The sequence below is a fragment of the Passer domesticus genome, chromosome 11 (assembly GCF_036417665.1).
Source record: "Passer domesticus isolate bPasDom1 chromosome 11, bPasDom1.hap1, whole genome shotgun sequence".
Lineage (NCBI taxonomy): Eukaryota > Metazoa > Chordata > Aves > Passeriformes > Passeridae > Passer > Passer domesticus.
In genome coordinates, this window is record NC_087484.1 from 11,372,884 (window position 1) to 11,383,934 (window position 11,051).

The 11,051-nt window shown below is 47.2% G+C and overlaps 1 long non-coding RNA gene across 1 annotated transcript; it reads right to left on the reverse strand.

Annotated features, from left to right (window-relative positions):
• Window positions 1-1,530: 1,530 nt before the first annotated feature.
• LOC135278841 (uncharacterized) lies at window positions 1,531-10,641 on the reverse strand. Its single transcript, XR_010346244.1, has 3 exons — window positions 9,995-10,641; window positions 3,406-3,476; window positions 1,531-2,672 (listed from the first exon to the last, which is right to left on the reverse strand). It is a non-coding gene; the product is annotated as an uncharacterized LOC135278841 (long non-coding RNA).
• Window positions 10,642-11,051: the final 410 nt, after the last annotated feature.

Genomic DNA, 11,051 nt, shown 5'->3' on the forward strand with positions numbered 1-11,051 from the left:
GACTATGTTTCTTAAAGGCAATGGACAGCTCAATCAAAAAGGAATTACACTGATGTCTGGCCAAGAAGGAGAAGTATCTACTAACTTTGAGGTTCAGAGTGGGTCTGACCTCAAATCCAGCTGCAATGGCAAGCAAGAATCAGCTAAGTGCTTCTGAAAGTCCTTGTTTGACCCCTGAAGCATCTATCCAAAACTACCAATGGGCATTGTTAGCTAGCTACCATCATTAGCCAGCAGAGCAGATTCCTTAAGGACAGAAAAAGAAAACAGCTCTGTACCACACCATGCTCAGAAGATGTCCACGTGCCATGAGCTGTGCTCAGATAAGCACAAGCCAGAGCAGCAGGTTCCAAGAAAGTAGGCCATGACACAGCAGCAGCAGGAAGGACCTCTAACAGTACTGAGAAAGCAAAGAACAGTGGGGAGGGAAAGAGGAGTAAACAGGGACCATAAGTTTTTAATAATATAGGTAGAGTAAAACAAAAAAAAAATTACAAGCTTTAATCTGTCACCCTGAGAATGATGCACATAACTTCTGACTATGAACAAAGCACAAATGATTACTACATCATCAGCTGATGCCACCTCCTTACATCACCCAATAGTTGCTAGAAGCAGAGGAAGTGCATTAGGAGCTGATGTGTGAAATAAAGACCAAAGTAAGCCTCAACCTTTGAGCTAGCTCAGAGTTTAATTACATTAAGTTATTGATTAAATGTTGTTAAGATTAATCAGTCAGTATTTTATTAATAAAGGAAAAATGCTGATGTCACAAAAGTACCAAAACAAGGGAGAGGCTTTGCAACAAAGTCAAAAATTACCATGGAATATAATTCTGGATGGAGGAACCATCCTGTTATTGACACAGGAAGCTCCTTCTGAGCACCAGCTTTCCTCTGCTACTATTCTTCATAAACATCTGTATATACCCATTTACACTAACAAGAGTATTGGTGTTGATTTTAATGGTAGACATCTCAACTCCCAATTTTAGTTTTCTTTGAGATACTGAGCACCCCGAGCTCACCAAAATCTATAGAAGGTGGATGTTGTTTTCAGTCCTTGCAGAAAAATGCTTTGAGTTTTCAGGGCTAACTCTCAGACCCTCCGAGCCCCACTGCAGGTTTCTGGTTACTCAGTATAGTAAATAACTTTGTCAGATCCTCAACCAGACCGGGACAGGGAGGACGGTGTCTGAAGTCAGGTTGTTATACCATTACAAAAGCTTAAGAATTTCATGTAAGTAGATAAAACATGAAAATTAGCCACTGAATGGAGCTCCTTAAGCTCTAGTCCCTTTTTGACTTGATTAGAAAAGGTAATTACCTACATTTGGAATTTATGCAAGGTAAAAAAAAAAAACTTCACAGGGCAGAGGCAGGAAAGAGCTTCCTGCTGACAGCTCAGCCCTCCCAAGAGCCAGGTGCTTGAATGCTTGCAGACAATAGACTACTCACCTTAAGATCCTATTTGCCTACACCTATTTCTTACAATTAAAAAAAAAAAATCTATTAGCTCATCACTATTCTACAGCTATTAGGGCTGAGTAGCATTCACATCCTTTATCTGGTATTTCAAGAAATCACAGCAAGCTGACCTCTGCCAAGGCCCAGAAAGCAATTTCTTTGCCTTATTCCTACCCCTTAAGAGCCATTCCTAGAACATGGATCTCTGCCCTCAGACACCAGTCTTGAGATAGCCCCTAAGATGACTATTCAATGCCAACTGCCAACCCCCAAAACCCTAAACATGTGTCAGACTGCTCCAGTGACCCTGATGTAGGGGACAACAGAGTCTTGAGCACAAAGAGTCGTCTCCTATCCCGCTCCAACATCTTCTTCCATTTGTCTGTGTTTACCCTGTTCATTTTAATGCTATGTTTTCCAGAATGTTAGAAAATAACAAATGCAATAAAACCCGCAGAGCCAGGACTATTATCATCAGTGTATTCATAGTGCAGCTTTTCCATGCCTCAGGGACTTGGATGTCTGCGATATTTCAGGCTGAAACTTAGTTTGTTCAAATACAAGAGACAGATAAGCACTGCTTGATACCAGCACCACTGACAGCCTTTTGGCTGGTCCAGTTCAGAGCTTGAACTCCTCTTGGCCTGTGTCATGACAAATAGTGAGGAATGAAATTCAAATAAAAGTGAGATGCGCAATCGAAAAGGCAAAGACAAGTGAAGAAGGGAAAATGACAAAAGCAGAGGGCAATCCCATCTGAACTCGCTCTCACCTGAAAGAATGGCAAGAAGAGTCCTTAGGAGTGAAGCTCTTCACTGGGGAGTTCAGCTGCATCACCCATCTGCTCAACCAAACCTCATGCCTTTAACCCGAGCCTTGCAAAGCATGATTGCTTAGAAGGAGCCCAGCGAGTACAACTCTCCTCCTTTCTAAACATTGCAGCAGCATTTTCAAAGTAACAGTTGCAGACTTCCAGCAAAGGATGAAGCAAGACTGAGATCATGAGCAGCATTTGTAACCTGCTGCCTGTTAGACGTTTAAATGTGCTGCAGCAAGTGTAGCCCTGAGTTGGAAGAGCCACTCACTCCTGGGAAGAGTCTTCCTTTATTCTACAGAGCTTAACACATGTCAGGTATGACAGGCTGATTTTCCCATCAAGGGGAGATGTCCAAGCTGGGTTTGAGAGGCATTTCCGAGAACCAAGTCCTGAAAGCACTCACACATAGGTGAAATCAAAAAGGCTCCTGTTTCTCTACCCATCTTCCACCCATGCCCTGCTGTGGGCCAGAAGCCCTGGAATAGCAGAGGTTTTTAGCTGTCAGTGCTACACCCACCTGCCATACAGACCAGAGCTGGCCATAACAGCTTAGCCAGCTAAGAGGCTGCCCAGGAGCACTGCCCATCCCAGCCATGCCCAAAGCTGATCCCCTTTGGATCCAGGAGGGTCAAAATAGCATCACTATTGCCCCTTCCCAGAATATAATTTTCTACTGCACATAAAAGTAGCCCTTTCTGCCCAGCATTTCTTAGCTGACTGATGAGCAAAAAGTGTATTTCTCTTTCTTAGTCAAAGTGGTTACCCTTTAAAACATAAATATCAGAACCAAGCAGCAGCTTCAGCAAACAGTGCTAAGAGGACATTCCTCTATTTGTCAGAGGACCAGCTGCACAGATACTGAATGGTGAGGAAAAAAACCCAGCAATCCCTTGGGCACGTTTACAGTATTTGCTGCATTAGGGGTCAGGTTTGTAGAACACCAACTCCACCAGCTATTTCTTCTGGGCTAGGGAAGGGATCACCTTGAAATCAACACTCAGCATAGACAGAGGAGGCCTGGGATCACTCTCACCAAGAAGGAGAAACTGTGTCAGTAAAAGAAAAAGGTGCCAGTGAAGATCGGTGTGGTGTGGGAGAAGCATGCATTAAAATAGCTGTGACCTGAGAATCCAGTGCCATATTCAAGTTAAGTGGCATGCACATTGAGGGCCTCACAGCAATGTCAGTTGTCACTGGAAAAGCAGGAATGGACTGAAGGTGAGGGGACACTGGAAAGCTCTGATTGAAGCAAACACCTGGATCTGCACAAAGATCTGCTCTCAGACTGAGGAGAGGGGACAAGGCAGCCACAAACGCAATTTACTGCTTGGATTAGATCAGTCAAATAAGATGTAAAGGGAGGAGAGAAAGAGCCCAAGGACAGAGTGATATAGGACACTTGAACAAATTTAGATTGGAAAAGGCCAAAGGGAAAAACAGCATTCTCCAAGGAACTTTGTGGATAACAGTCCAGGGAGAGAAGGGAAGAACAGAGGAGTAACATCCCAAGTGACAAGAGGAAGGACATGAAAGGAAAGAAGGGCTGGCTGCTGAAGGCACTTTGCAAGTCAAGGTGCAGTATTTAGAGAAACATGTGGGGGCTTGAATAGCAAGTTTGTTTTTTTAAGGAAGAGCTGCCAGAAGAGAGGGTGGGCTGAAGGGAAAGAATAACAGCATGGATAGGAATAGATATAGGGAGTCTGGAAGACGGGAGAAGGTGCTGGAGCTCACATCCAAGACACAAGGACAAGAAAGAAGAGCATATCATCTTGAATTTCTTTTTAAATGTAGAAGAAGTAGAAGAGAATTTGGTCAGAAAAAGAAATTAAGGCAGAGGAGGAAGGTTTGGACTGACTCAAAGTGGCAGGAAGCCAGTTGTGCCTGAATCCCATGCCAACAAGAAAGCTAGAGAAGAAAAACTATTTAGTCAGCAAGGTGGCAAAACTGAAAGTTTAGCACACTCAGCACGGCAATACAGTCTGAGACCCTCCAAGTAAAAGGAGCAGAAGCCCAAGTTAGAGTGAAAAAGCACTGGGAATCAACAAGTACCACATTGCAGTGGAGGAGGTTCAGGATGAGAGATCAGCTGCAGCAAACAAGAGGACTGACAGCAAAGAAACAAGAAGATGCATTGTCAAGGCTGAGAGCACTAGAAACACCAAGTGATGGGATGTGTAGCCAAGTGGGGGGCGGGGTGCAGCGGAAAAAAAAAAAAAGCCAGCAAGTGGGAAAAGCAGAAAAGCAATGGAATTGTTTTCTTGAGGAAGACGTTTTCCTGTCAGCATCAAGCAAGCACCGCCAAAGGGCTCCAAACTAAAAGCACTTGCTGGAAACAATGCTTGATCCTGAAGATTTCCCACATCATGAGTAACAGCATCCTCAGTGCAGGGGTCAGAGCCCCGCGGTAGGGCGCAGCCCCGGGGGGAGCGGCGCTGAACCGGAGCTCCCGGGGCCAGGGCGGGCGGGCTCCTTCCCGAGGCAGATCCCCGGCTGCGAGCTCCAGCCGAGCAGTCTCCCCCGCTCCCCGGCTGCAGCCCTCCTACGAGCACGAAGCGCTGCAATTCTGGCATCTGCACACAGACACGAGCCACGTTTGCCACATGAAGGCAAAGCTCATCTCCCTGCCCGCTGCCACCTGCTATTCCTCCCCTTCCCGCAGCACACATTCTCTCTCCTGTTGGGTTTTTTTTTCCCCCCCCAACTCCTCCTCCCCGTGCGCTTTCCACCGCTCCAGAGCACTGAGGCACAGCAGAGCGCCCCGGGCCGGGGATCCGGCCCGGCTGCCCCGCTCCCCCGGGCCCTGCTCCCCCGGGCCCCCATTCCCCCGGCCCCGCGGGCTCCCGAGGCCGCGCTCCCCCAGGCTCCCCCGAAGCCCCCGGGCTCTCGAAGCCCCGGTCGCTCCCTCGGGCCCCTGTTCCCCCCGGGCTCCTGAGGCCCCGTTCCCCAGGCACCGCTGCCCCGGGCCCCGCGGGCTCCCGAGGCCCAGGCCCCTGCTCCCCCCGGGCTCCCTCAGCCCCGCGGGCTCCCGCGGCCCTTGCGCCGCCGCCCTCTCCTGGCGGGATGGGGAATTCCCGGAGCCCGCGGCAGCTCCGCGCCAGCGAGCATCGGCCTCGCTTCAACAGCCCTGGAGATGCCGCGGGGCTGCACAGGACCAGACAGGGCTGATACCTCTCCCAGTACTGTAAATGGGTATTGGCGTTTCTCAAATGCCTTTCCGATAAATCACATCTAGGCACCGTGGTAAAAGCCCAGTGTGGATTGTGACACTTGGCTGTGCGTGGCGCTGCTCCAAGCACACCCATTATCCCAAATCCTAGGGTACAATTATCCCTGAGTAAGACTCTTGCTTAGCTACTAGAGCCAGGTTCATTCAGTACATGGAAAAAGTTGCCTGTTTCTTTTCCATTTAGCAGTTCTTATTCCCATGTGCACATATTTAGGTGGCTCTCACAATAATTCATTTCTGGCTGGGGGAGCTAAATGAACTGGGTACCAGTTCCTCTGTAGGACCTGGAGCACCAGGTGTCAGGAACCTAAATCCCTGTCTTTTGGCCCAAATTCAGTTCTAAGCACCAAGCCCCCCTTTCAGGCACGACTACCAACACATGCCCAGGCAGTTTCTTTCCCAACCCACAGCAGGAGAGCCTTTACCAGAGATGGGATCAGGACATCGATCACTTCACCCAGCTCTCCTGTAGCGGTAGGCAAGGAGTCCTGCCTCATCTGTTCCTCTTACTGGACTGGGTCATTCTCTTTACCATCCCAATTCTTTAAACTGGCATCACATAACAGCTTCTTCACACATGCACTTTGTGAGAATTAAAAGAAAGCAAATGCAGGAATCTCTGTAGTACTTGATAACCAACTTCTCACTAACTGTGAGAAACACCAGGAGGCTCCCATTGCATTACCAATGACAACAGAGCACAACAACACACATTTATTTATTTAAATGCATTACAGATATTGTCACAAACAAGGAGTTCCAACTGCTACAGATGTACGAGGGGGCAATCACCCATTATTTCTGCCTGATCCTGGCCTTGCAATCCCCATCCTGATTAAATTACTGAGGGCAGGATTATCAGCAGGATAATCAGATGCAGTGTCTAATCTGGATAACCCAGCATTACTGGGCCTCACAACACAGGATTTCACTGAGCAGCCAGCCAGGGCATTCCAGAGCATTACATCTCATTTTCACCACTTAAAGGATTCAGACACCCTAGAGACTTGTGCAGAGGGGAAAGCTAAGGAGCATAATCACAATTTCAGTCAAATGCAGTAGTATTTGTATAATTGCTGTGTTTCCAAGAACTCACAGAACCTGCACAACCAGGATTTTCAGAGCACTTACTTATCTGAACAACTTAGTGTGTATTTACAGGCTTCAGAATCTACACCTTTAGGTTTTCAATAAAGCCTCAAGTTCTCAACCCATCTGTTAGGAGCAGCTACATGCAGCTTCATCTGTCTCAAAACAAGGGCACTGCCCAAATAGCTTTTTTTGGTCTGGACACTTCCCTTGACCCTCCTCCAGGCTTCCCATTTCCTTGGCTTTAGCCTTGCCAAATAACAGATGTGTAGGCAGCCATGAAACCTCCCAAGAGGGAGATCTTGAGGATAGGGACAAGTCCTAGAAATAAGAATTGTCTTATACTTGGAGCATTTCAAAATCACAATTGTCAAAATTTCTTGCTTATTGCCAGCATGTAATTGCTCCCCCCAGTCTGGCTTTCCCTCAGCCAAGACTTTTCTCCCCATGGTTCTACAAGTTTCTCAATCTGGAACAGAAGGCAGGACCTCAGTGATGTTCTGAATAAAAGATCCAGCTTTGGGAATCTGAACTTGCTTAGCTCTCATCACACAGCAAGCAGGGCTTTTGTTCAGTAACAAAATGGCCTGGATAGAGCACAAAGACAGAAAGCAAACCTGATCTTTCACCTAGTCCTCCATTGTTCACAGACAGCATGAGAGGGTATTTTAAAATCTCTTCTGATGATCTGCACAGCCTGAACTCCTGTTCTGCTCAAAACATGAAACACTTAGAGGCTTTCATCACCTTATCAAAGTCCCTAGTGGCCCCTGCCTGCCCTCCTAGGAAGAGTTTGATCTCCTTTTAGGAAGGGGATAAAGCTGTCCTTGAGCAAAGCTGCTTTTCAGTGAAGTATTGTGCTGGTTTTGTGAGAACATCACACACCTCCAGGTGTCCCTCAGACATGTATCCCTCAATAGCTGCAGCTCTGATTTTTTCTAAGCAGCTCACAGAAAGTAGACTGTAGGCATCTGACTTGTGTTTGAAGGGCACATTAGACACGTGCTTCATGGAAGAGATGTCTAGATTACATTTCTGATGCTGCATAACTGTGTGCGTCCATCTTATCTCCAATTACAAGGGCAAATAGGAAAAAAAGGTCTGGGAAGGAAGAAGTTGAGCTGAGAACAAATGAAAACATTGCTGGCTGCCTTCAGTTCACACTCACTGCCAAAAGCAAGGTCATGCAATACTATCTCCCTGCATTGTTAAAAATCTCAAAAGTAAAAGGGTACTATTTTTTCAAGAATAAAAATGGCTGCATGAAATAACCTTCTCTTGTGAGGGATGATGACTTTTTACCCAGGATAACCACATCCTCCAGCAATTACAAAAATGCACAAGATCTAGAGAATCACTGCTGGTTTAGCTCATCTCCACACAGAAATCAACAGCCCTCATTCACTAAGCATCAGGGATAGGAAACAGAACAGCAACTGGCTGAGTCAGACACCAAGAAGGAAGCACATTTATGGTGACAATGTTCATCATGCACTTATAGCCACCATGAAAACAAAAGTGGATAAAGAAACACCCTTCCCATTCGGTTTTCACATTCAACCAGAGGTTGGAATACAGGAAAAACAAACTCCCATTCTACCACCTGTAATGGAAAATAGTAGGTAAACACAGTGGTTGGAGCCTCAGAAGAGGGAGAGCAGAGGCAAAAGAAGGTAGTGGCTTTTCTTTTCATGACTCTATGATTAAAATTCTGAAATTGAGAGCTCTGACTTCTGCCCATTTCCACTGATGTACTACTCAGGCTATGCAGAGAGCAACAACAATGAACCTACCACCTGGCTGAGAGACCTGCCTGAAATTCTGACTTCAAGGCCAGCAGAATGAGTCTCTGCAGCACTTGGTGGATTTGCTTCTTTGGAGTTCTGTTTGAATTTTTAACAAGTCACCCATAGGGAAGCTGTCCCTTGGCTCCACACCCTCAAGATAAGTCACATGAGGGTTTCACTAAGAAATGAGGCAGCAGCTGCTCTCATCTCCATGTCTAGAACCAGCTGAGCTAGACAGTATAACCAGGCCCCTTAGCTATGCTCACAGGCAAGGAGCTGTAACAGGACAAGAATTGTGGGCTAAACAACACTTCTCCAGAACAGGACTTTGCTTTCCCATGCCATTGTTTTCTTTCTTTAAGAAAGGTAGAGAAATACAGTAGTTTAGCATGGTGAGGAATTACAGCCTTTAAAATACAACAAGCTAAAATCAGGCTGCATTGCCCAGTTTCTGCTTTTAAAGATCTGAAGAATTCCAGGAGTAAGGGCTCTGAAAATACAGCCTGAAAAACTTGTGCATTACCATTAAAGTGTACACCTGTGCTCTGCTGAGGACTCTCACACTGCTTGGGTCAGTGAAGTCATTCCTGCAAGTGTCTCAGGCAGGGGTAATCCTAGGTCAGCCTGCAGGCAGCACACTCCTCAGGTAAGGGAATAACCAAGCTATTGAATTTACTTGATCAAGAGCTCTTAGGGCCCAGCTGGGCAAACTCTGGGCTTCACAGCAGGCACTCTGCAAGGCAAACAGCCCCTCAGCCCAAGCAGCTCCAGAGCAGAAACAGGGCTCACAGACACCTGTACCCAACCTCATGAGTGAGCCCTGGAGCACAAAGCACATGGACCTCAACACTTTGCAGGCTCCCTCACCTCACACTGCCAACAAATGCACCTTCACAGCAATTTGAAACATAAGCCAAGGGCGCATTTCACCTTCTCTCCATGACACCTCACAAGGACTTACAACCACGTACAAGCACCTGCTAATGTCCAGCTTACTAGTGATAGCAGCAAACAAGGCTGACTGGGTGCCAGGATGTGCCCTTTCTTTCCAGTCTGACCACACAATTCCCCACCAGGGAAGTCTGCAGGCTGAGCAATGGTACCACACAGGGAACCAACAGCTTCAGCCAACTCAAGCCCAGTGAGCTTTCCAAGGCTTCTTGCCTTCAAGATCAAACAACTCCCTCCTGCTCAGCTCTTCCAAACCAGACTCCTCCAGAGACCACACCTGCAAGGCAGTCACCAGTATCTTCTTGTTATGTTTCCTTGATCCTTTCCTATGAAAGAGCAGGCAACAGGACAGTTGCTACTTCAAATTCCCAGAGCTGTCTAGGCACCCCAGCTCCTGGCACACACAAGCAAACCCTGGCCTTTCATCTCACTCAGCTCACAAGATTGCTCACAGCTTTGCTATAATCTCTAGATAAGAGGAAATGGAGAAGGAAGAAAGACAAGCACATACTTCCATCAAAATGAGAATTCACCTTTTCCACCATTTTGCAGCTCAAGATCTATCCCCTTTATGAGCTCAGGGGCCAGGCTCAGGACACAGAGCTGCTTTTGACACTGTGTACAGATTCACACTACTAATACATAAAAGCTCACTTACTTCCCCATCCATCGCTGACCTTCCTCTGAGTGCAGCCCCCAGCCAGTCACCTTCAGAGCACAGAGACCTCTCCCTGCAGGGTCTTCCCAAGGCCCCCCTTTCCTCGTTTATAGCCTTGCTAATTCTGCTAGTGCCCCTCACCTGCGCTGTTGCTGTGTCCAGCCTTGCTGAGCAATTTGTTCTCTGTGCTGGGACCAGCTCCAGCTGGGAAGGATGAACCTTCCCAGGCACAGCCATGGCCAGGTGTGCCACAAAGGTCAGAGCTGCCCTGCAGAAAGAAATAAGAAAACTAAGGGATTTTCTTTTCTCCTTCTAATCTGCTTTGCCGTGTGTGACAGAGGGAGAAGGAGGTCAGTACTGCAATTGCACCAGCTTACAGATGGAATAAAATGGTGATCCCAAACCCTCAGGGCCTGCCTGTCAAAGCATTGGTCTCCCTCCACGTGTCACCTGTGTGTTCAGAGCAGATGAACTGGTCTTCAGCATGAGCACATTCCAGATCCAGCCACTCCTGAGGGCATGCAGCTCCAGCTAAGCTGATGTGAGCAGCCAGGTCCAGCTCCAGGCTGAGGGGCTGGTTGGTGGCAATGCTGGGTGCAGCCTGGGGGGCTTAGGGGTTGCACAGGAGGATGTAACAGCCATGCACTCATTCTGCCTAGAGCCCAGTCATGGACATATACCTGCTTTGGTCAGAATCAAGACAGGAACTGGAAGGCACTAAGCAGATGAGGGGGCAGAACCCAGTGAATTGTGTCCTGATGGGCTTGGAGATAGCCCAGGAGAGTTCATCTGTCCTTGAGTGTGCGAGCAACACATATTTGTCCCAAAAAAAGAGGTGCTCTTTTCTTCATTTTGGCTGCTATTACTTTCTGCAGATTCAGAAACTCTCTCTCTTTTTCTCCCATAAAATACACAAGCCACAAAAAATAGGGGAAATATTGGGAATTATTTAGGAAATAGAGGAGTCAGTCCTGTTTCTTTGCTTGTTTCAGCAGGTGTACTCTCTGGTGAGAGGAAGGGTTTGCATAAGGAACATTAAAGCTGCACTTAACAGTTT